Source organism: Stegodyphus dumicola, chromosome 2 (assembly GCF_044657685.1).
Source record: "Stegodyphus dumicola isolate Sdum_Otavi_A_Nest chromosome 2, ASM4465768v1".
Classification (NCBI taxonomy): domain Eukaryota; kingdom Metazoa; phylum Arthropoda; class Arachnida; order Araneae; family Eresidae; genus Stegodyphus; species Stegodyphus dumicola.
The window spans coordinates 172,799,525-172,827,241 of record NC_140769.1 but is presented as its reverse complement, the minus strand read 5'-3'; the positions used below and the strand labels follow the sequence as shown (position 1 = coordinate 172,827,241).

Below are 27,717 nucleotides of genomic sequence, written 5' to 3'. Positions count from 1 at the left end.
TTCATTCAAGAGCATAAGAAATTTCCTACGTGAAAAATGTGCCTAATATATAGTAAACTAAGTAGAGGTGAATGAGGTTTTAATAATGCAGATAGCTGAAATGACAAAGGCATTTTTAACTTTTATTATTAAAGAATTATTAATTCTATCATGTTCAACTCCATATGTAATCGGAGAGTCATTTTCAGCTTCGGAAAAAGTCTTTACTTCTGGATTTCCAACTAATCAAATGAATTGCCTTCTTGTTTAAGTAAAATTTTTTGAAAATGACTTTAAATTATCCCCAAGCTCTCTATAAATGCTGTGTATTAGTACTTATGCAATATTTTGTCCGATCAAACGAAATCCAATTCCTGTTGTTCATTGGAATGATCATTCAAAAGTTAAGGCTTACAAATAAGACAAAAAATTTTTGTAAACCATTTCATTTATTCATATATGATCTATCCATGTTTTTAGCATATTTATTCTATTTTGATGTTTAATTTATTATTGCTCTGATGTTTTAAATAACAGCCTTAAATTCCTAACATTTTTTTTTCAAGTTAAAGAGAAAATAACAAATCTACAAAAACAAAACTCTTTCGGATCTATCCATGTTTTTAGCATATTTATTCTATTTTGATGTTTAATTTATTATTGCTCTGATGTTTTAAATAACAGCCTTAAATTCCTAACATTTTTTTTTCAAGTTAAAGAGAAAATAACAAATCTACAAAAACAAAACTCTTTCGGAAAACATTATGAATAAATGAGAAACGTCGTGAGTAAACAACAATAAAATTGGCTTTGAATTATTTGAGTTTCTTCATTCCCTTATAAAGAAACGAATTTTTTATGAGTTTCATTTTGCTTTCATAAAAGTTTCAATCGGAAACTTTATATAGCTGCTTTATTCCGTACTAAAATACTAAGCATGTCTAAAATCGCTTAAGCCCGTTTTTCTGAAATAGAGTTCAAGGAACTCTAAGGTTGTGTGCAAAGTAATTCAGAATTTTTCAACAATATCAGAGATCTAAATTGTCAATTTTGTTCAAAACGTTTAATGTTGTTTTTAACTTTCTCATCTCTTTTCCATAATTATGTTTTAATTAAATTCTATTAAACGACACTTCTCAACAAAATAAATAATAATTTGAAGTTAACGTGCCAGTTTAAAGTGAATGTCATTTGCATTAAAAGATTATTTCAAGACAGCCACACTTCTATTCGTACTCGCTATATTAATTGTGGCTTTCGGAAGAATAAATTTCGGACTATTGAGAAACTGTCTTGTTGTTTAGAAAGTCTAAATCTTATAAAAAAACTGTGAACGACGTTTAGACAGAAGCCGGACACCATGTTTATCTTACATAAACGTATCTTATGCAAAAAAATGCTTCAGACAATAGTCCGAAATTTATTCTTCCGAAAGCCACAATTAATATAGCGAATTTAAAAGCAAACGTTTTCTCAAAATTGAAAAAAAAGTATATTAAACGTGAGGCTTATGATGTTCTTCCACATCCCGTTTATTTATATTACAGATTACTACTAATTAATGAAATGACATATCAGGTCAAATGAAAAACAGATCGACACCTAGTAAAAATAATATATTAAATAGATCTAAAAGATGCTTTATGCTCTGCTCTCCTTTGATACAGTAGGTTTTTTTGACAACAAATTTTCATAAACTAGAAAACCCTAAATGTTAAAATGCATAAGATGCCGACAAGAATTGAAGTCTCCCAAATTAAATCGAATTTTGACGAAGTTCTGATAAAAACTGCACCATATTCTTGTAGTTTAGAAAAATAAAATTTTTCGGGACTTTTGTTTCTTAATAACTTTACGTCATTTTTAATGTCCTGAGTAAATTGTGCAATATATATAAAAACTTCAAAAGCTCTTATTTAAAAATATTTTAAAGAATTTTACTTATTTATATAAATAAAAAACTTGCATTTCAATTGAGGTTCTATAACTTTGGTATATAAGTCGACAGACGCTTGCACTCAAACTTTAATTGGAAGCACTACTTTAGACAGCTATACATTATCTCGCAGCGGGAGAGAAACAACAAACAGTATGAGATAAAGAATATGTAGAAGACTGTCATTAGCCTTTTCTCTGCAACTGTTGCTGCCAAACGCGTCCTGTCAACAGCTGTTGTTGACATTTGGTCTGATAAAAGCAACTGCTTGGGAGAAAGCGGAGCGTTTCTTTGCTTTAATTCTGATCGTCTCTAAAAATGCTTATAAATTTCTGCATTTCGAATTTGCTGTTTTGTTACCTTTTTGTATTCAGGATAGATTTATTTATGAGCGATGTTTTTTCGATTATTTTTATATATGAAAATTAATTGCAGTAATACTAGTTCGTAGAAAAATTACAAAAAGCTGAAATCTATCGTATCTCTTTCTATATTAGGAATGGAGATTAAAATATTTATATTCACTTAAAATCTCAAAGTATAAGGAATAATTGAGTAGAAAGAATATCTACAAAATTTTATAAATAGCTTTTAAAATTAATTATAACACAGCATACATCAGTCAATAACACAGCATACATCAGTCATACTCATTAATATTAAAACTGCACATGTTATATTTCTTACATATATTATAATCTTTATTTCATATAAAATATTCTGAAATATATAACGAAACCAAAATAATTACAGCTTTAGTACATGGAAGGTGATCATAGAGATATGACATCCTTAAGTATTCCTAGAATAGAGGAAACAAACAGCCTTTCTTGTGTTTTAATTTAAATTTTATTTCAGGTAGTAATCACATGAAGTTTATTCACTACAGACATCATATTAAAATAGTAAAAGTCTCTAATTTAAAATATTAGAAAATTACGTTTAGGCTGCACAAAACAGATTGCTGTATATACACTTATATTTAAGAATAAACTTTCACATTTACAAAACTGTTTCTCATTCTTAATATAATAGCTGAAAATAAATATATGATGCCATTTCTTGTGGAAAGTCTTACATTAAGTGTATAACTAGATTATTACTGATTGTTTTTCTTCGCCTTTTTACTCAGGGATCACGTAGCCTTAATAATCCCTAAGGCTAAGTACCCCGAGTCTCCCTTAGGCGATATAAGTAACCGTATATAGTGAAACTTTCTCTTTTGCACTAAACATATTTTTGACTGTGTAAATATAAACGTAGGCATGCGCCTTTATGTATATATATACATAAATTGCATATAGGTAGAGGGACAGAGAGATACAGAGAAAAAAATTAAAAATCTTATTATACGTCCACGTAGTTGTAGTTGCTTAGACATAACATATGTTACGGTGAAACACCGAAATCTGAAGAATGTCGAAATTCACCGGTGAATGTCAACATTCACATAGTCGCTTGGTGTATGTCCGAAATATTTTCCAAATACTCTTATTTCTTACTTCACTGGTTAATGTCGATATTCTCCGCGTACTAATGGTGAATGTTGAATATATAAGAGTATATTATATTTTCTTCTTCGTAACTCAGTCGCGAACAAACGCACTTGAGACTTAAAATAAGAACTTAAGAACATAAGAACTTAATACACACAATACATTCAAAATGAGAAAGGAAAATAATAGAAGCTAAAATCTTACTAAATTATGTGATTCAAATCGTATTTATTGCAACAACTTAAACTATAATGACACTTTGAATTGCATAAGAGGCCCTTGCTTTTACAACTGCATTTATTTCTGAAACACTTCCTTTTGCAATGACAGCGTGTACATATACTCCTCTCTTTTCGACCTACACCAGAGCATATCTGTGATTGTCGACATACACCGGTGAGGGTCCGAATGTACAAGAATGTAATGCAATGCTCAATCTTTCACCAACATATTTGGTGAATGTTGACATTTTCCGATGAAAGTCGACATTCTGCAATTTTGGTCTTTCACGTAAATTACTTAGAAGGCCAGACTCTACTTTTATTAACAAAATCGGGCCTTTTCATTTTTCATAGTAGCTTGACAGCCCTCTAGCTCGAAGAATGACGACTTTTATTAACAGATGATTATTTTCCAATTTACACTTTCTTTCTGTGGCCAAAAATAAGTAATTTTAGCTGAATTAGCCATTTTCACTTATTTTTAACAGTTTTGTTCTTCCTTCAACTTGACTGACGCCATTTTGAGTTTTTACGTGTTTTTTCTCATTTGTCACCCCCTTCTGTAAAAAAGAGAGGGACCGGCCAACTTTCTCTCTCAGCCCATTGGCCTCTTCAGTTTTAATAGCTTCGCACGATGACGTCATTATACGATAAGGAAGGTTGGTTTGAACAAGAAAGGATTTTTGCGCCCTTTTCCAAAATTTTTTCGGAAGCTGAGGACGGAACCTCTCAGGTCAGTTTTTCCGTTTTTAGTATAAGTTTTTTGGTCCTAATAAGACCCTGCAACGTTTTTACTTACTAAATTGAATAAATTTTTTTACTTACAATGTCGATTAAATTTTTTTACTTACAATGTCGATTACATTTTTTTACTTACAATGTAGATTACATTTTTATCTGTTTACAGCACCTTTCTTCTAATAAAAGTTACGAAGTCTTTAAGGTAAAGGACCAGCCCGTACGTTGATGTGTATTTTGACTAATAGCAGACCGCTATTTATTTCAATTTATTATTTTTAATTTATTATTTTTCTACTTTGATTTTGATTTTGATTTTACATCGCTCGGAATCATAATAGCCTTTGACACCTTAATGTGTTTTTCAGCGGACGCGTCGGGAAAAAGAGACAGAGCAGTGGAGCTACTAAAAAGGATTTATTCCAAAAGAAATTTTTCGGAAATACTAATATACTTTTGTATAAAGTTTTTTTCGCATTAAACAAGAGCTTCAATGGTCTGTTTCGGCGAAACGCGTAATGGTATTTAGCCTATTTCGTAGATCAGTTTTTTTTCCCTTGAAAAGCCAACTGAGAGTACGAATGGGCTAATATACCATTTTTCCGCTATTTAATTATTGTTTTTGTAGCTAGTTTTTGATGCTTTTTGTGTCTTTTTATTATTTTTTAATTTTGATTTTAATTTTTATGTATTGGCATATTATATATTGGCAATTTTAATTTTAATTTTTTATGTATAGGCATTTTATATATTGACATTTATAATCCATGTTTTTGTAACTTCCTGATATATATATATATATATATATATATATTTTCCGTCCATCTTTTTTTCATGTGAGTTAACATTTCACATTACACAACGGTCAGATTAATTAATTTTTTTCGTGCAATAGCAAGTCTTCCAGCACTAAAATTTGGCAATTTTATCGCGCTTATACAGTTTTTCCAGTTTTACCAGGCAAATTTCTTATTGTCTATGTAGTACTATGTTACAACATTTCGTGGAGCTACAGCTCCTGGTAACTTTTTAGCAAGGTTGCTGCAATGTTCCTACCTACTACTATTCTTTCAAATCTTTTTGCAGCATTATGCGCAAAAGTTTTTGAGACCAGATATGTCTTTCGTCTAATTACCAGTTCGCTTTATATTTTCTTTTTCAATATATATATATATATATATATATATACACACACATGTGTGTGTATCTGTGAGTATGTATGTAAAATATAAAAAATATGAAAGAAAATGATTAACAGATTGCTATTTCAATTGGAACAAATTACTAACTTTTTTGGTAATATCACATTAAATTCCTAATTTTAATTTAAATACAACTCCTTAGAAGCTCTGTACTGTGTCAAGCTTTTTTCCCGTCGTCATTTAGGATTCGAACAAAGCCTTCATAGCTTATTTATAAGCCCTTCGGCTTAATTCGCGTCACTTTTCCTCGCCTTCTGTCGCCTAGTTGGTATCTGTTTGCCGCTCTGCTGTACTAAAAGTGCAGTTGTGTTTCATATATAATTGCGCCCCTTCACTCTGCCCATGATTAAAAAGTAATTGGTGTCTTCTCTACTAAGTTCTCTCTCTGTACTATCTACATCGTACAATCTAAAATTATCTCCAACATATATATACGTATTATACGTATATATGTATGTTTAATCGTATGTTTAATCTTGCATATATATGTGAATATATATATATATATATACATATATATGCAAGATTAAACATACGAAAGCAAACTCTGAATTTAACTTTTATTTTTAATTTCAATTTGCATATTTCCCCTTTGTGCCCTAAAATTAGTAATCAACACAATTTATTCGCAGCTACTTAGAATAAAAAGAATATGCAATACTGCGAAACACTTACAAGAAGAAATACTATACTCCGTAACTATTTTAGAAAGTAACCTAATTCCTCATAAAATAATTAAAAATACCCTTACAAAAGCTGGCATTATCCTTACCTATTTTTAGATTTTTTTGGATTAGATAATGATATTTTATACCTAAAGCCACGGACGGTTTAAGATGGATGACTAATTCAGAGAATCTAATGTAAAAATGTACAGATAATTCTTGTTTATTCATTTTCTTTCCTCCAAAATTTTGGCACTTAACTTTTACATACTATTGTGTACATAGGTTTTAATTTCTATAATGGCCAATTTTACTGCTTTTATTAACAAATCGGGCCTTTTCGTTTTTCATAGTAGCTTGATATCCTGCTAGCTTGAAGAATTACGACTTTTTTAACAAATGGCTGTTTTTTCCTTTTACTCTTGCTTTAATGGCCACGTTTTTGTAGTTTTAGCTGAATTAGCCATTTTCACTTCGAGACAAAATTTTTTCCATCCAACTACATGCCAGGCGCCATTTTTGAGATCTTTTCACGTTTTTCCGAGGTTTACGTCCCCCTTCGATAATAGGAGGCGAGTTGCAGATAACTGACAATCTCTTCGTATTGGCTAAAGCCCACAGAACTTCGCTCCCCCCTACATAGGTCATTCGGATGAAGTACACAGAAAGGAATTACATCCACTTTTCAACTAGTTTTAAGAGGGAGAGCTTTGCATCGCCACAGGTCAGTTTTTTGTTTCTTTTGTTACAACTTTTTCTTGGTCTTAGCAAGACCCATTTTGTTTGTTATCATCTTAATTTTCTTTTATTTTAATTACAGTTTTTAATTACAGATTTCTAAAATATATAAAAAATTAAAATGTTAATCTTTAAGCTTGCAGGCCCAGCCCGTATGTTTTTTGTATATTTAGGACTAATAGCTGACCACTATTTATTTTCGTTTTATTTTGATTTTATTTTTGATTTTAATTTTTATTTTAGTCTAGATTTAAGATAGGTAATAGTCTAGATTTAAGATAGATAAGGTATAGTTTAACATATTTTAACACCTTAATGTGTCATTTTGTGCGGACGCGTCGGGAAATTGGAATAGAGAATTGAGACTATTAAAATTTCCAAGACACTTTGTCTAAATTTAAAATATTTTTGTAGCGAAAAAGTTTCAATTGTCTGTTTCGGCGAAACGCGTAATGAGGTTAACTTGATTCGACGTTCAAATAAATTAAATTTCCCTCCAAAAGCCAGTTTGGAAGTCGAGTTGGGCTAATTTACCATTTTCCGCCTACTTTTTTTTATCTGTTTCTGTTTTTTTTTAATGTTTTACATGTTTAATGGTTTGATTTTCATATGTATTAATTTTTTTAAAACGTGTTGAACTTTTTGGAGCAGCAGCTCTTGGTAACTTTTAGGCAAGCTTACTACATTATATATATATATATATATATATATATATATATGTGTGTGTGTGTGTGTATGTATGTATGTATGTGTATATGTAATGAAGAAGATTTACGTGTAAGAAACATTGATAACGTAGATGTAGAAATATTGCATTTCGCAGATATTGATCCGTAATGAACAGTAGCTTAACAGTCGAGCCAGATTAAATATTCATTTTTATTTTGAGACAGCAAACAAATGGGCATACAACTCGTGCCTTTTCAAGAATATTTATATTTTCGGCAGCTGTGTGCTAAAATTAGAAGCAGCAAGCAGCAGTCTATCCAGGCCGAAGTGCAAAAAGCAAGTGCTTTGCGTTCTGGATGGAATTTTAGTTCACGATCAGTTAGTTTCGGTTTTCCATACATTTGATTGTATAATTAATAATGCTGTAAAATTGTTGTTGGATGCTTGAGGTTTAGTTCAATTTACGTCACCAGAATTATTTAAGAGTGGTATGACATGGATTAGTCTCGAAATGATACATAGATACATCAGATGACATGTTTTGCGGCAATAGTAGAATGCAGCTTATTATAAATATGTGATATATATTTTTTTCTCTTTCCCTCGAAGATGAGGCTAATAAAGCCGAAGAATAATGACAATCATTTTTCGAAATATGGTCCTGGCTTTCAGGAAGCTTTCAGCTCTAGATTCAATTTATTTTTCTGCAATCCACTTGGCTCGTCGCCATTTATGGCAACCAATAATAGCCAGCGTAGGTTTTTGAATTTATTCATTGTCAGTAAAATGACAGTTTATCCATATGGGTTAAATGGACTTGTTTCTGCCAACTCAACATTCTTACTAGCACTATTAACGCCAATCCATTACACAAATGTTTTCTTTAAAAAGTTTAACAAAAAAAAAAATCTGTAATGGGAAAAAATAAAGGCTCAGAAATGCTTCCCCTTCACTTCTGAAAATTGCAAAACGCGTCATTTACCGCAACTGGTCGAAACAAATACGATTATGAAGAAAAAGAGTGAGTAAAAAAATAGAAACAAAAGTACATCTGTTTTAGACTTCAAAATACTAGCCTTTCCAATTTTCTAAGTTTCAAATCAAAGTCAGGAAGGGGAGAAAATCAATGCTTTAATCCCTCGACAGGGAAAAGTTAAATGAAGCGAGAAAATCGTAGGGGAAAAGTCGGAAGACGGGGGACTTAGTCCAGAAATTTATTTTTCTTTTTATAAAAAAAATTCAAAACAAGCAAATGAAAAACCAAAACAACATTCTCAACGGCGGATGAATTTGGATACATATCCTTCTCGCGTTTCGTTTTTCTTATTGGCCAAAGGGGGTAGATTGAAATTCTTACAGAATTTATTCTATAAAAATCGATTTCGATCCCGATGATCGCTGAAGTGCGGTGAGTTTTCAATCGAAATCGATGCAAAGTATCTGAACCCGTTATTTCTTCCTTGAAAAACTTTTAAATCTAAACAACGGAACTTTTCTTTCAGAGTTGACTTCGGTTAAAATTATGAATATACGATTTTTTTTATCAGTTTCTGAGCAAAAAGCATTTTTTTACACTCCCGTCACGGTCAGATGTTATAACTTAATATTAACTGAGCAAAGAAACTACTTTCTCCTTTGTGTGCAAAAGACAGAAATAGATTATTTGCTTCCATTGTGCTCACGTATAATAAGCAAGTTAACTTTTTTAAAATACAAATTTTTGAAAAATATGGATAAGAAAATGAGACTCTCTTAAATTCAAAATAGCGTAAGAAAATTTCAAAAATCAGTTTCTCAGACTGAGATATACTGAATAACGTAATTCCTAAAATTCAATTATTTTTTTAATTTCTTTTGTGAACCCAGGAGTTCTCCAATTAGAGATCAAGATGAGCTGGAAATTGCATAAACAATCTTTGCGTTCTGTTTGTATACATGTAGACATTTCAAGTCTTTGTTTACACGAGTATGATACCATAAATATGATGCATGTCTTATGATGCTTTTTATAAAATCTACGAAATCAATATACTGTATTAAAAATTGTAACTTGTTTTTAATTTATTTCTAAAAGTTTAAGTATTCATTAATAAAATCTGTATTATATGAGGAGTTTTTATATGAGCCAGTAGCGACCTTTTCATGTTAATGGAAAAGGATCACAAGTGAAAATACTTTAAGGTCTAATGAAACAAATAAAAAAAAAATTACAAAAAAAAAAAAATCTAAAAGTTTTCAGATTGCACATTACGCCCAAACGGGCATTTTTGCTTCCTTCTACGAAGTGAAGCAAAAACGCGAAGTGAAGGAAGTATTGTTACAGCTAAAAATTTCGGGTACCGTATTTCAACGAAAAGATCCATTTTGACCGATCTCGATTCCATTTAAAAGATATTTTTGCGTTACATCTGTACGTGTCTCGCATAACTCAAAAACGAGTAGCCTCAGAGCATTGCAGTTTTGTATATAGGACTGCTAACATGCAGATCTGCACCTCCTTTATTGAATGCAATCGGCCGCACCAAAAGCGTATAAATATATGTATGTGATGATATAACTTAGTTCCTTGCAGTAATTTGATGAGGGATGGATACTTGACAAGGGAAGAAATTATTTTGCGGTCGCGAGTGAATTGAGGTTAGATCATCACTAAAAATCTCAATTACATAGTTGTTGAGAACTTTGAAGAGCCACAAAAGTCACTTCACAAGCTAAATAAATATCTCTTTATTACTTGTTGATGGCATTGCTCATCATAATGGAGCCAATCCGCACCCCACAGTTTTGATGATGACGCATTACATTTTTAATAGAAGCAGCTAAGCAAGAGACGTCCTTAAGCTAGTAAGCGTAGGTAGAGAAAGAGAGAGGGAAGTTAGATTGAGAAGCTATTTATAGCAACATTTTGTATTAATCACATTGGCTAGAACTTATACGCAATGCAGAAGTTTAAGATAATAAACATAGTGTGGAATTAGTTTTCAGATGTGACGCAGTTTCTAGAAATTTATTATTACAGAGGAAGTACCCATTTTAACATGAGCCAATTAAGAAGCTTTTTAAGTTATAATTTTGATTTACATATTTTTAGGTTACATATTCCCCCTCCTGTAAGAAGAAAATGGCTGGGTGACAGATAAGAGGTTTTAGAGAGAAAGCGCTGAAGCATTATCAAATGAAGAGAAATTAATTGAAAAATACAAATCCTGAAATTTTGACCAAATAATTATTCACATAATTGCAAAATATTAATTTCGATAATATTTTAAAGTCCTATTAAAATTTTCAGTCCAAAAGTCTGTGTTTCTTAGAGTCCACATAATTATATTTTTCTTTCAGAGAAGATATAATATCACAATTGTAAAAATTTGCACACACATTACGTATTTTGAATAATGACATCAAATTTCAAAATTTTCAAAACGTAACAAATTTTCATTATTTTAACATCATATATTGTATAATAGTATTACTAAAACTATGGCTTTTCCTATTATGTTACATTTCTGACTTTATTATTTTACAGAAAACTAGGTGATCACAAAGATTTCTCTAATGCAAACATTTCCATCTGTTAGGCTAATCCGCTTAAAACTGACTGATGTATGTTGTCAGTGGTTAAGGGTTCCTTTGAAAGTTGCTTATATGTATGCCTATATGTTACCCGGTTCGGTGAGCTAAGTTTTTTAGTCTTAGTAAATTGTGCATTTTTTTTTTTTGCTTTAAAAATGATTCAATTATATTGTTCTTATGTTCCAGTTAAGGTTTTTATGCATTTAGTTAATCTGCATGTAATAGTTGTAGAATTATCAACAATTTAAAAGTTTTTAAAGTGCGGCTAAGCCTAACGACGCCGCCACTTATTTACATTTGAAACTTAATAGTGAATTAAGTTAGTTTCTGCACAAATTTCAGTGTCTTTTTACCGAGTGGAACCAAAAGATTTGTGCACCTAAAAATCTGTCTTTCTGCCGAATTTTAATTAATTTAAATTCTAATTGTAAAAATTGTCTTTTAACTCTATTTGGTGTTTGAGGTCATCCTGTATTTTTTCACTGAAGATTATTTTAGTTTTTATGTATTTTTCCTTGGCCACGAAGTAAGAACTGAATTGATTGAATGAAAAATATATCTCCAATGAAATTCGAGGAAATAAGTTTAAATGAAATGCAGCAAAAATGTGCATACTTTAAAAAGACATACAAAAACGTTCTGTGATGTCCACATAATTTTGTTTTTCACTTCTTTTACGAAATAGCAGAAATACTGTAATCGCGAAAACTTTCGGGTATCATATTTCAACGAAAATATCCATTTTGACCGCTATGGAATGCAATTTAACGATGTTTTTGCGTGACATCTGTATGCAAGGGCAGAGTAAAGGACCCTTGTTTTTTTGGATTTGGAGACACATACACGTTTCGAGAGCATTTGGACTAAAATATTTTAAAACATCATTTAAATGGATTCAAGAGCGGTCAAAATGGATACTTTCGGTAAAATCTGATACCCGAAGTGTTTTGCGATTATAATACATCCATTACTTCGTACAAGGATGTAAAAAGGCACAAACAGTGTTTTCAATTTAAGAGTATAAATAGTAATGATAATAATGATGATAATTATAATTATAAATAATAATTTTTATTATTGTTTTGAAAAGGAAAAATTTAAACTTCTGGAACTGTGTTTCTAGATTTGTAACTTAATTGTAGATCACTTATCCTTAGCTTTATCTTACTTCATAATAATCAGGGGTAATTTGTTCATTAATAATGATCACGCTATATTTTACAGTACCAGAAATAAGACATGGGTTGAAAAATTATCATTGCATAATTAACGCACGTAGTAAACATTTATGAACTAAGTAATTTTAGTGAGACTTCAGATTTCCTGACATGAAATTATTTCAAAGGTTAGTCTACATAAATTTAAGTTCTAACAATGACATAAAAAAGATAAAACTCTAAGACAACGAATATATAAATACAGGCACAATGATAAGTGTTATATCTTCCACTAGATGCTGAATAACCTTTGTATTTTAGGCTATAATAATGATGGCAACATTTATGATGGTTAGCTATTTCAAAGAATTAAGCTGATAATTTCTTATTCTGCAAGAATTTGCTTTAATGGCGTCGAAACTACTGAAATTACTTTTTTTTCACTTTTCGTTTACACCTCTGGATGAAAAATTATATCCTTGCTGAAGGGTTTTTTTGGGGGGGGGATTTGGACCCAAAAATTGATGGCGATAGCATGTAACTGAAGGCATCACTCTTTTTCAGTCATTCCTATAAGAATTGTATTTTTACAGGGGACTGGATTCAGACCTCTCGATCTTTAAACAAATATCCTGATTCCTGGGCAAGCGAAATTGTTGACTTCACATGATCAGCTTCATAGGCACTGTCTGAAGAACAAGTACTTTAAAAGCTTTAGAAATGTGCATGTAGCTGTAGAAATTGTGTTATATCTACGGATCAGGATAAATTAAAATTAACAACCCATGCGCCACAAATCTGAGCATGAAAAGCGTACATAAATGCAATAAATCATTTAAGGGCCGTTGTTCCCACTTGGATTTATCTGAGCTAATTGAGACAATTGACGTAGCCGACCCATCTCCAAAACTAGTTTCTCCCTATAGGGCAGCAAGTTGGAAAACCTGAACTGCAAGCATAGCGGAGCTTGTCGACACGTGGAACTGACTCCGTTAGCTCAGATAAACTCTAGTGGGAATGGCCATCTATGATTCCAAATTCAAAAGTGAAGAATAGTTTAAAACTTCTAATGAAGATTTATGTTATAAGGTATTTCTCCCGCCTTCTTAGCATGCTTCGTGATGTAGTGGTCAGCACGCTCGGCACTATTCAAGAGGTTCGAAGTTCGAGTCCGGGCGAGGACATTGCACATTTTTCATCTCTCCTGCTTCGAAATAACCTAATAGCTCTGCAGTGGTGCCTGATCTAAAAAGGTGGTGGATGATGATTCTCCATCATCAGGATTTGGCGACTGTGTCTCCTAATTTCCAGTGGCCTTAAAAGGGTGAGTGTATAAGGTATTTCTCCCGATTTCTTAGCATGTCTTTGTGGTGTAGTGGTCAGCACGCTCGACGCGCATTCGAGAGATCCGAGGTTCGAGTCCCGGCGAGGACATTGCACGTTTTTCAACTCTCCTGCTTCGAAATAACCTAATAGGTCTGCAATTTAAATTCGTAAATACAATTTAAATAAATATAAATTTTAATAACGGCCTGTTATCGAAACGTGTACATGAAATGTGTGCATGCATTTCAATGGCTTCAGAAATCTTTCTCCATCATAAAGGAAACGTTATTTGAAAAGTATTTTTGGTCATTAAGAGGATTCGGAATATTTTTGCTCCTGGGAGAAAAGATTCTTACATATCGCCATCAAAATGGATAATTTATCCATAACACCAGTGTTAGTGTGCAATTTATTGTCAAATAGCTTATGAAATGAAATTTTAAATTAGTGTGTGTTAAAAAAAAACTTTGCGAGTTACGCAAGTTTTTTTTTTTCCTTCATTGAAATATGGACTTATTTAAGATTAATTTTTTGTTGCTATTCACTATTGATTTACACATTTACATACACTTTAGCAAGAAGAACTATAAATGTAAAGATAAATACTTTCCACGTCATTTTCACCCATGTTGATATTTTCTCTCCTACTGCGCACAAACTTTGCCGGTCACGTTCTAAGCCCAAACTGACAACTCTTTTCTCCTTCTGACCGGCTTCCCTTGTCAGTCTGTCACTTTGACTTTTGAGTCGTGTCTCGATAAAGAACACAAATCCAGGAATATTCCTGTTCGAAATATTTACGGAGAACTTCACGCTGTGTGACATTTTTGCATATTATAATTATAGACCTTTCGAAAAATCGATGTTGAAAATTATTACTTTATAAAAAATTTCTATCTTATCAAAATATAGATATTAGAGCAAGAATTTCTATCTTTTGCTCGAATTTCTGTCTTTTGCCAGAATTCGAACCAAGGATCTCCTGATTGTCGACTGGATGTGCTATCACAAACGCACGTAGTACGAAAAGCGAAAATTCCCTATCTGTCACCAAATCCAAGTGGGAAACAAATGTTATCTATCAAAATTTAGTTGGCAGCTTGGAGCTATTTAGAATTTTTAAAGCAGGAAACGTGAAATATCAAACATGCCCCCGCCAAAATTCGAAACACTATTTTCCTGATTCCCAGCGGGAGGTGCTTACGGATTCCTGATTCCCAGCCGGAGGTGCATCACGAAAGTACGCCATAGAAAGCGAAAATTATTTATACATTTGATTATATTTATGATTTAAATGTATTTGATGTATTATAGCTATCATGTATACGTATGCATTTGATTTAGAATTTATTGAAGTATTGATTAGATTTTGTGCAAATAAAACCTTTTGTGACACTCAAGTGTCCAGAAACTTCATTTCTCTTGAAACACATTATCAAGTGTAATTTGTTTTAAAAAATAATAATTTTCACTGTAGTTAAATGGTAGATATAAAATTTTTGCTCGCAGAGTAAACTCTGATTTACTCTTCAAATAGAATTCCATTGCATCTCTTTGAGGCGGAAAGATATGCATAGTAAAAGCGTCTTAGATAGGAAAATAAATTATTAAGCTATCTAATTCATCTGGAAATGATGTGAAGATGTTTTCGTCATTTTCAAAATTATTTGCAAAATTTATATCGCTTCATTATTACAGAGATATCTCCATCATTCGGCATGAACTGCGATAAAGAATTTATTGTTTTCATGTCAGTTTTAAGTTATTTAAATGAAGGAATTTTGCAGAAACTGATTTTCCCAATTTAACTCTAGTTCCTCAAAAGTAAAAATTTAATTTAGCAATTATTCTGTACTTCAACACAAGCAAGCATAATTTATATATAAATATCTTTAAATTATATTAATTTGCATAATTAATCAGTGCATCCTGCGTGGCTTAAAGTCTAGTTCAAATAAACGTTGCTTTTATGTGTTTAATAAAATTCCGAATGGTAGTAGTTTCTTTATTGCATTCGGCTATCAACGAATATTTTCTTTGAACTAAGTTAACACTTTTTTTCTTGTACTATGTTTTTGGAAGGTAAATTAAATGCGTTTTTATTAGGAAAAAGGAGAATTTATTATGATTAAAGTCACGTATCAGGTTTCCAATGACGAGTATTTTCTGAGTACCACAGTGCACCTCGACGCGTATTAGAGAGGTACGTGATTCGAGTCCCGGCAAGGGCATTGCTCATTTTTCATCTCTCTTGCTTCGAAACAGCCTAATGTCTCTAAACTTTTTTCTGAAATTCCTAGTTGAGTAGCAATTAGTTGAGCAGATATCTAAAAGTTGTAGAAAAAGATGCCAGGTATCTAGAAGGAAATAATAGGTGTGCATCTAATTGCTCGGATTTCCTTATGTTACTTTCGTTTTTTATGTATTTTTTTAAATATTTATTCACTTTTTAAATACATAAATCATTAAGGATGAAAATGGCATTTTTTACAAGTTGCGCCAAACGGCATTCTATTCTGCCCACTTGAAGTACTGTGTTTGACATGCCTGGTATGTTATGCCTGGTTTTGTCATGCCTGGATAACTTTACGTTTTATGTATTACCGGTATAAAAATTTGACTTTTCCCCTTTCTGTTTGGCATTAGCGAATCTTTGACGTAAGAGTAAATATTATTGTGAAAGATTTAGTTTGTGATATAAGAATAAAAATTACCTTTTTGTTACTTCGAAAATCATGTGGCAGTTTACACAACAACTCACATTCCTCTAATTAAACACATATTTTTTATAAACTTCCTTTCTCAGCCGGAAACATTATACGAAAGAGTAAAGAAAAGCTACTTAAAAGTTCTGGTTATTACCTTAACAAACGTAATAAAACTTTTGCGAAGAATAAAATTCCCTTGTTATTGGAAATGCGATCGAATCCTAAAATTAATTGGATTAGTCTTTTTCCATTTATGGCTCTGTGGTGGTAAAAAAAATATTTAATTATTTCACAAGGGCGCTTTTAATTGCTAAAACTCTTAGCTTTGTGGAACTTTTTCAAGCATTTAACACAATCCATTAAAAATGTTGGATGTACCCAAACATACATATTACTTCCTTTTCCTGTACATCTCATAAGCGGAAAAAAACATAATGTGCCAAAACTAAAACTTTCGACATGGTTTCAGTGAATTTTTTTACATTATTTAATGAAATATGTTCTTTAATACTTTTAAAATTAATTTTACCTACGGCAAAAAGGGCATAGATCTCATGATTGGTAATCCTTCCATGACATGTATGAGTTTGTAATGCATCTGTACATATCGTTGCGCTTTTCATTGCAAACTTCAAAGCAATTCTTCTAATTTTTTAAAAGTATTTTTAAAATTTTCTCATAAGTGTATCTATTGATAATCTATAAAATAACTAATATTCATTGGTTTGGTTTGAATTATTTAATAATGGCAAAGCACACTAGGGCTATCTGCAAAGCTGGGGTTGGCAAAGCACCTAAGGAGAGGTATGCCTTCGTGGAGGACTTTCTAAGGGAAACTGGCTCGTATACACGTTACACATGGCGAAAATCACGAAAACGCCCATGCAGCCAGGCCGTTCCGGGATTCGAACCTCGGACCGAACTACCAGTGTTCAGCGACTTTACCGCTCTGCCGCTGGTGGGCTATTTAAATATCATTGAGCTAATAAGAAATATTCAGTGCAGCTACAAATATTACATTACAAAATGAATTGAAAAATATCCATATTTTTATAAGTCTATAAGATTTTTCTCCCACAGATGTTTTACTCGTCAATGCAGTTAACAGTACTAGTTTATATATATTACCAATCAATTATGTATTTTCTAGTACTAATGCTATTCAAATTCCATCTAGCGAGAATCAGAAATTTACTTTATAATTTTTCTATTGACTGAGAAATGTTCAAGTTGAAAAATACCGAAAGTGGAAGATATAAAGATATGAAATAAAAGTGACAAATTTTACAGCTGTTTATTAATATATTTATAGACTATTTTAATGAGTATTAAACAAAATATAATATGATATTATTAACATTTACTACAAACCAAATATAAGTGTACTGGCTGTAACTTTAATATTATACGTAATATCCTTAGAGAAGTTAGTGCCTGTTCATCGAATGGTTTCAAGTATTGAACAACTGTAATTTTGAATTCAGTTTTAAAACAAACGTGTGTATGTATTGTATACGTTGTTTTTCTTGCTTTGCAATGTATCAGTCAATCAAGCAAGTTCGTGCGGTTTTCTCACTCATCAAAAAATGGCCCATGAAAGTCTTACGCTGCTATCTCACATCTGTTTGTTTCGTAAGAATAACTGTTTGGAACAATTTTTCTGCTTTGTTCCAACAGCCAATCATCACAGATCACCTTGGGGTTAACACAGGGAAAATTGGTTCTCCAATTACAAACAAGCTAATAGTATTCGAAGCTAATAGCTGATTGGTTGAAAACGAACAATTTGCAATTTTGTTCGAAAGGAAGGAAAACTCGCGCGTCTTTCTTTCAATAGTAAACCAGGCAGAAAAATTGTCCGAAACAGTTGTCGTGTAAAACAAATGGGTGTGTGATATGGGTCTTAAATACCATGTGATTCTTCAAAATAATCACCTTTGGCTTCAATTACATGTTCCCAAAGAGATACAAGCTTATGTCCGTTTTGAAAAAAATCCTTTTTTCTGGATTCCAAAAATTGTGATACAGCTTTTGTGACATCCTCGCGTTTTCGGAAGTACTGCTCCATGGCGAAAATAGATAGTAATCAGATGAGACGAGGAATAGTCTCTGTCCCAGAAACAGATGTCTGAGGCTGAGGCAGAACTTCCCAACATTGCATTGTGATGACCTATCTGGTTGTTTTTGCAGTATGAGGTCTGGCATTATCTTCGAGGAAGAGAACTCCTATTCTGTTAACCAATTCTGACTTCTTCTGGTGCAGTTCAGCTGAAACTGTTTGAATGAGTAGACCTCGGCTGTTATGATTTTTCCGCTTTCTAAATATTCACAGTGGAATATGCAGCGCTGGTCCATCAAACACGCAGCATTACCTTCTTTTAATGAATGTCCGGTTAAGCGGCCAATGAGACCGAATCAGAAGTCAACCAATGATGTTTCCGCTTTCGGTTATCATACAGGGTTGATGTTTCGTCACATATCAAGATTGGGTCCAGGAACGAGGTTTTGTTATGGTGTGGAAGCAAACGCAAGCAGGTATTCAACATTTGGAGAGAACATGAACAACCCACTTGCTTAGTTTCCATGTCATCTAAAGGTTATAAAGATGTGGTCGAACTGTTTCATCAGGCACGTCGAACCTCTTTGAAAGCTACTGGCAGGTTTTGATGAGAATTCTGCTTGATTTCCTCTTCCAGCTGGACATTGTCGAGCGTTAGATGGACGACGATGCTTGCTTTTAAGGCTATCGTCTCCAGAAGAAAATAGTCTAAACGGCTTTTGATCAATCCGTTCACTCACTGACGTCTCTCCAAGCACGAAGCATTTTAATGTAACGGCCTCTAAAGTTGTTTTTTTATTCCAACGACATGTTCTTAGAAGATTACGCTTCCTACAAAATCGGCAGCGAAACATACAATGCACTGAACAACTCTCTGCTGAATAAGGTATGAAAGGGGTGTAAACATTTGATTTCATCAGAATCAATTTGACCGTATTAATGCTCCAAAAGCAACTGCTCTCAGAAACCTCGCGAACTTTCTTGGTTAGCTGGTATATAACAGCTAATGTTCTGTCGAATCATTCAATAAAGACGTACCATAGAATTTCCATTTAAAGAAATAAAATCACGTGCTCATTTAAGTGTTATTGCAGTCATCCCAAACTGGCTCTCCGAGGTATGCATAAGGCACCTGAAGCAATTTTATGCGACCCGCGAATATTTTTCAATTATGTGTTGTTGCAATACGGTATTGCAAAGCTTTCAATATTTTCATTATTTGAAGCCCAAGTTGACATTATTTTATAAGATATTTCTCCCGTCTTCTTAGCTAGCCTTCGTGGTGTGGTGGTCTGCACGCTCAGCGCGTGATTAAGAGATCCGCCGTTCTTTTCCCAGCGAAGGAGTAGCTAATTTTTCATCTTGCCTGCTTCCAAAAATACTTAATGTTTCTACAGTGGAACCCGAACTAAAAGGGTGTTGGATGATTATTCTCCTCACTCATGATTTGGCGATTGGTTCCCCTAAAAACCCCAGTCGCCTTTTAAAAGGGGGAGTATAAAAGGTATTTCTCTCGCCTTCTTAGCGAGCCTTCGTGGTGTGGTGGTCTGCATGCTCAGTACGTAATTGAGAGGTCCGCGTTTCGATTCCCGGCGAAGGCGCTGCTAATTTTTCATCTTGCCTGCTTCCAAAAATAACTACTGTCTCTACAATTTTAACTACCATTAAAACCGTATATGAATAGCGCACGACAAAATCTAGTGCGAGTAATGAAGCTAATTATTTTACAATCGGTTATATATCTTCTGCAAAAATTTGAAGATACACGATCTGTTAACTTTTATTCATACGTCAAGAAGTAAAGAAGCAGTTTTGCACTAAGAATAATCACTTTTTTTTCCGAATACATATATATGCAAACTTAATATTATATGAATAAAGTTTTCGTTACAGCCGAAAACTACTAAAATGAATTCGATTGACCGATGAGTAACTACAGTACATCTACAAACAAAGTTAATTTCTAGTAATTTATCTCCTAGGTTGCAAACATTTTCAAAGTCAAAAACCCATTAATTATCAAGCTATAATAAGAAATAAAACATTTTATGATTATTTACATATAAAATATGTATTTTTAATTATGCGTCAAAGAGAAAATAAATAAGAGAAAGAGACTAAGATGCTATTATTTACTCTTAACTTTAGTCCCGCTTCGCAATAGTTTTCTCATAATTTGTTTAGATTTAGTTTAAAGTAAAGTAAGCTAGTTAAGGATTAATTAAACATATTATAAATGTTTAAAATGAAAGTCAATCTGAAAATTTCATATTTAGATACGTAGAATATATTTGGACTGTAATGTATAAACAAAAACATGTCGTCCAGGTATCAGATAAAAAATAAATTTTAATTTTAACTTTCTGTTTTCGAGATATTATTATTGTTTACGTATGTTTTGATAAAATTTAATAAACGAAATTAAAAACTCATTTAAAATATTTTTAGTTTGCTAAGAAAAAATTTCATTTTCCTAAAAAATCAGATGAATCCTATCAGCCATTTTCAGATCGTGCGTTCTGTCCCCGTGCAATCTGAGTTTGCGACTGCTATGCGAGGTGACAAAACAATGTTCAGTTTTATATAAAAGCAGACTTCTGAATTTTCTTTCATGCACTCGTATCTCTGCCTAATGACCAGTTTTTAACATATGGCTACACAGAAAACACGTAATCATATTCACTTTATTTTTCATTAACAGAAAGTATTTCATGTACTACAATTTCCAGTCGTAACTTTGAAGTCTTTCCTAATATTAAGATTCAAATGGTATGGTCCTACAGGAAACCTCCATGATGTTCCTGTTATGAAAAAAAAATGTTTTTTGCTTCAAATCTTGAAGATTATAAATAAATGGATTACTGACGAATCCAGCTATATTGCGCTTAAATGTTAATTCACAACTCTACTTTTTTATCATGCCAGAGCTTAAATTATTATATAACCCCCACTTGAAAACTTTCTACCTAAACTAAACTCTTCCATCACTTTTAGACGCAAGGCAAAGGTTACAGAACATCAAACACTGCATTCTTCCTAATCTGGAGTATCCCTTACGCCAGCTTCTCACTTTCTAATTAACTTAGTCTATTTACTCTCTTGATAAACGATTTTCTGGTGTCATCCCATTATACAATACCTGAACCTACTAATCATATACTGAGTGTTAAAATTTATAGGGAGAATCAGAGATTTTGTATCATGTCCTTTTCAGGGTTACTTTCAGTTGCGAATTTCATGACTGCTAATTGCTTTGATGAAATAAATATAATTTATGTGGGATTACCATATTGAGTTTACATAGATTAGACATGAAAAGATTTTAAAGATGTACGTTTGTTCAGATAACACAGCTGACGTCCATTAACTCTTTGTATTCTCTGTGTATAAGCAGATCCATAAGCATTTCAGTTAACAATTAGTAAATGGTTCAAAGAATTGCAGATAAGAGACCATTAAAGAAGAAGAATTAGCTCAGTAATATCATAGTAGAAGCTTTCCTGAAAGAAGCCATCTCGAATTTACATTAGAAGTAACGGAAACCATCAGACCAACTCCGGTTGTTGTCTCTGTTTTGGAGTGCTAAAGAGTGGATAAAACCGCTCAACATAACATGATTTTGAGGTAAATTGCAGATAACAGGCAGGCTGCATGAGCACTTCGGTAGAGTTCTATATCTGTAAAGTGATTACGAGAATGTTTCACTTCGACATGCCTGCAGTAACACATGCTTTCACTTAGGGAACCAAAATATGCTTTGTTAGTACAATCTAACGAATCCTGTCCAATCCTATTCTAGGTTTCAAATGAAAATGAAATTTGGATTTTGTTAGTAACATTCCTTATAAAAGTCGTTCACTGAAAACTGTATACGTGCTTATTTTCAAGAAATTAATTTTTAAATTATCAAATATTATGAAAAGGGCACATTTAAATTTATGAAGCTTCTTTTCTAATCATAAATACTGTTTTCTATCGAATACCATTAAGTAAAACTGCTTATTTGAAATATTTCACACTGAAAGCATCTTAGCAAAAACTTAGCAAACGAAAACAATTTGGAGAAACATTCAGTTAGGACAAAACGTGATGCACAAAACTTAGCGGAAGAAGAATTCATTTCGTTATGTTGTTATTTTAAAATAGCTGGACACTTGCAGCTCAATGCATTTGTTCGTATTTGTGAATATCCAACCGTCATTTAGCTATCTTAACACTGAGAAAGTTGTCCCATCTGCACCACAGAGGCCACCGATTTTACCTTGCCAAAATTCTGTTACTTTTTAAATACAGAATGGCCCAGGGGATGGGACTAAGGGTCTCCAGTCACTCTTCCCCTACCAATAAACCACTGAGAGGACTTGCAACTCGTCATGTATTAGCGTGCTCCCATGCGGAGAAGATACGATGCATTTATAAACATCCTTGCCTTCTCATGGATGCGAACCCAAAGATACAGCAACCTGAAGTTGTAACCACTATACCAATCATAGCGGTACTTCGCAATGTCAAACTCTCAACATGAAAGATTTCATACAAAATGTAAAAAAATTCTTCGCAATTTCATAACATTGCTGGAAAAAAAGCAAGATGTAAATATAGCTTTAGAAAGCATAAATGAAAATAGCAAATACAAAAATTCACACTTTCAAATTGTAAGATTTATCTTAAGTTTTTAACATTTATCTTTAGTTAAATCTGCTTTCCTACCTGTCCTGATTTCAGCTTACAATTTCCTACCAGAATGTGCTTTGAGAATCCCGGTTAATGCAAATGAGTAAGAGTTCGTTAGAGAGCCAGAGATTCTGACTAGCGTGGGTTTGCCGTTTGACTACACTCTCTCTAAGCTATTACTACGACCGGCCGTATGTCAGGCCCTTGATAGCTCTGACAGTTTAGTTGATATTTGGGGCCAACTACTTAGAATTTTGATAGCTTCGGCTATACCTTTTTAGTTAAGCATTAGTTAAGTTTTATTTCTTAGTTTTCTTGATTTCAAGCCCAAGTAGAGGCTTTTTTGTAGCTCTGAGAAAGAAGCCGATTGTTAATTTCTTATTTTGAGAAATAAAATGCAATTAGACTTTCTTGAGTTTACGTTTATGTTCCTGAACTAAAGCGATTCTTCGCTTAACAGTTCATGAGATTCTTACACACTTAGCTGTTCGATAAAAGTCGGAACCCTACAAAATATGAACATAAAATACATAGTGATAAAAACCTGATGTGTACACTACATGACTTCCTTGTACGGAATATTAAATTATACGCAATTATGCTGAATTTCATTTAAACTAATTTCCTCGAATTTCATTAGAGATATAATTCTCATTCAATTAACTTAGTTTAACAAGGTAAAAATATTACTGTATAAACTTTCAACAGGAAACGTTTTAAAACATTTCACTTCATTATTCTTAGAAGTTAAACATTTCTTCCTGAGAAGGGTGTCGACTATCCTGAACTCATGGACAGTCATAGAATTCAAATATTTTGCTTCACGGTAGACGTTACGTCTCATATAAATAATATGTATAGTAAATTACAGGGAAAAGGAAATATTTCATTTGAAAACAAATTACACTTTTTGCTCATGATTTTTAAAGAGAACCCCTAATTCATTTCTCAAGCTTGCTGAAGCATTGTTAAGCAAATAACTTGGTAATTAAAATTTATTGTAACTAGCAATTATAAATACTAGAAAAACTTTTATACGAATATTACAAAGGTTTCAGGAATTCAGAAACATCATAGCAATGTTACCCGTTGTTAAAAAATCTCTCAGTGTTGATGCAACAGAATTGAACTTTTTCTTTTTAATATTGACAAAGACACGTTTGAAATGCAATTATTGGAGTTGAAAAACAAAAACAAATTATGGAGCTACAAATGTTAACGCCTTAATGCTGATATATGAAAATTGAAGAAAATTAAATGCTTCTAAGTTCACAGCAAAAGTCGTCTGCTTTGAAAGACTTGGAGAAGAGTAACAGGATAATTTAATCAAGATACATTATAAAAAGTAATTTAAAAAATAGTTTTACTGGTTATAATCTGGAATCCTTCATAAATTAATTAAAATGTGTCCTCATTTTTATGTTATTATCTATATTTTATAACATGTAAACTGTATTTACCTTTCGGTAAAAAAAATCAATAAACGTTGTGCATTTCTGAGCACTCCAGTTAAATTTAAAAAAAACTCAATAAAACGGTAATTGATGAATATGATCAGAAATTCATTATGAAGCATATTTCTGTAAACTCTTTTTGTGATCGCCTGGACGTTTCCCAATGGAATTAATGCTTCAATTTTCATGAACTGAAATAATTCCCAAAAGCGTTAAAATATATTCTTCTGTAGTCTTCCTTCTTCTAAAATAGTATGCCATCTCTTATAAAAAATGTACTTTGAGTTTAAATATTATCCCTCTGATTGTAGTTCGAATTTTCAGGGAGAAATTAAAATCTCTTGCTTCTTGAATTTTATTTTATCAGCTAGCCGCGTTGGCGAAATATATGTACACTTATTTCGTTTTCATACCTCAGAATTTCTTTAACAAAGCATAAATGCTTTTAAGGAATTTTTTCTATAAACATCACATATTAAATAATTAATTAAAACGTATGATTAATTGAATTCCGTCTGAGTGATTTTAGTAAATATTACCGTTTTGTGCTTACACAATTCACCGCGAAATCGCCCACATGGCCAACAGGTTTCGTACATTTTTTTCCTACTGAACTATTGCTTAAATATCAGTCCAAAATTTTGCATTATTTATAACTATTTCTTTAAAACAGTTGTCCTCTCCTCCGAAAAAAGAGCTCTCTTTAACTTCACTCTCTAACATGTGGTACGTTTCATGATATATGTCTCATTTTTACTCGTAACAAGCAAATGGAATGAATTAATGACAGTAGAGACATTTGCAACCAAGATAAGAGCAGAGACCTCTAGCGTTCAAGTGATTATGACATTCCTTGAAAATTACAAGTAACACTTACTCCTTCTTCACATGAAAAATAAACATAATTTATCAAAACTAATTAAAACTGCAGTTTTGCTTCTAAGAAAACTGAAAGGCGTTTGTTTCCACGCACGTATAAGTGTATTTAGGAAAAAGCGGAGGAAGAATGATTTTTGAACTTGCTGTCTGATTTGCATGTTTACTTTTTTATAATAGAGTGTAATTTTTAAAACTAAACTGTTTAGGCTGTCACAAATCACTTTTATAAGATATTCATTGGGTTTATTTCGTTATAAGGTATTTTCTTCCTCCTTTTCGCATGTCTTCTTGGTGAAATTTGAAGCACACTTAACGCGCATTCGTGAGGTCCAGAGCTCGAGTCCCGGCTACGGCACTGCACATTTTCATGTTCCTTGCTTCAAAATAACCTAATGATTCTATAACTTCATGAAAAATTTATTATTTATTCAAATTATTTATTTAAATATTCGAATTCAAATAAATAAAAGACCTTTCGCTTTGTATTTGTAAATTATTCATAACAAAAGCTTAGTAATTATGAAAGGTATATATTTGGGCAATTTAATTCTCTAGCAAGCTGTATGATTTTTTTTCGTTTATTCCTTGTGTATGGCTCATTTTGTGGAACGGACATATATTTCCGTTCTCCTTGTTACGGTTGTGAAGTGCCTAAATTAGCTTACCTATGATCTCTAGCAATTTAAAATAGCCATTAAAATTTTATAGGATTTATCTTGTTCCTGTAGATATTCAGGAACTAACAAATTAAATCTTTTAATGGAAAATATAAATGTTGCTAACTTCTGATAAATTTCGTTTGATTCACTCTATTGAATTTCGCCTCATATTCATTGGAATAGACCAAGCAATAAATAAGCGTTTTGTCTATTTGTTCATCTAGATTGTTCAGAGGATGAATTTTTATCTTATAAAATATGCATGGAGTGAATGCAGACCCTTCAAAATGACCGAAATTTCAAACATTATTATTTTAATTTCACAAAGAAAAAGTACATATGGCGAAAGCCAAACTATAATCCCGTGAGAATACTTCGTATTAATGATTTATTTTATGAAAGACTACCTGAATTGATTGTGATGTTCTCAAAAGTTTGCTAAATGAGTTACAGGACGCTGGAATGTATGTATGCAAGGAATGTACATGTAAAGTGCAAGAGATACTCAACTGAACGATTTACATCAAAGATTTGAAAGGGAAGTTTTTCACATGAGGCATCAGGGAGATAACGGGAAGGAAACGTTAGATGAGTCAACAATTGGTATTCTCTGCCTGAAAAATCCAGTTTCCGAGTTGCTTTTGGCATCAGAAAACACATGTATCTTGGTAATTACGCTGACGTCAAATTTTGTAAACATTTTCATGAAGGGTTTTACTTCAGGCCTACAAACGGTTGGTTGGTTCTTCGGTCATATTGAAGCTGAAGCATACTTAAGAGAAGAATTTGAAAAGCATGAATTAAAGAAGGGAGTCTGAATCGAGCCAGGGTACATCTAGACTAACATTAGTACACCTACGACTGACGCATACACAGGAATGTGGTGGTGACCCAAAAATGCCCCATCCCGACATTATGTAGAATATAGAAGGATCTTCAGATGTTCAAATATCAGCAAGGGCAACTTACAGACTATTGGTCTAAAGGGGCTTACAGACATGGTGTTATTTACAAATACTGCTATTAACACAAAGCCACCGACGCCAACGATTGCAATAGTTTGAGGAACAGAGCCAACTGGACAAACGAATGAGACAGAGTAGTGTATACTGACGACTCTTGATTTCTTTCTACCGGTGGTAGTCGCCGAATAAAGATCTGAAGAAGATACGGAGACAGTCTAATTTCTGCTGCGACTGAGCGCTATTCTACTCAACAATGCGGCGTAAAGATTTGGAGCACCATCATCATGGATATCCTATTCTGGTACTTATCAGAGGTACATTGATGGCATAACTATGTACGCCTGTAGCGCTATAGCAGCTTACACTACCTTACCTTCAGCAATTACAAAACGATGTCTCCGACCAAGAAACATTCGACCGCACACGACAATAATCAGCAGACAAACTCTGCATTGCCTCCAGATGTTTCCTTGGTCACCGAGATTTCCTGATACTACGGTGTTCTAATATGTGTGGAAGATTATCGTTTGTATGATTTATCCCAACCTCAATCGGAGTGTGGAGGATGGCTGAAAGCATATTTCATTCACTTATTTTGTCTGTGCCTCGAAGGGCTGCT

General features: G+C 32.6%; 1 protein-coding gene and 1 non-coding gene across 3 annotated transcripts in view; one reads left to right on the top strand and one right to left on the bottom strand.

The window, feature by feature from the left end:
• The window catches only part of LOC118201177 (alkaline phosphatase, tissue-nonspecific isozyme-like), a 457,970-nt gene that overhangs the window by 271,762 nt on the left and 158,491 nt on the right, over positions 1 to 27,717 (bottom strand). The gene's annotated exons all lie outside the window — the stretch shown is intronic.
• Positions 13,736 to 13,808, top strand: TRNAA-CGC (transfer RNA alanine (anticodon CGC)). Its single transcript has one exon. It is a non-coding gene; the product is annotated as a tRNA-Ala (tRNA).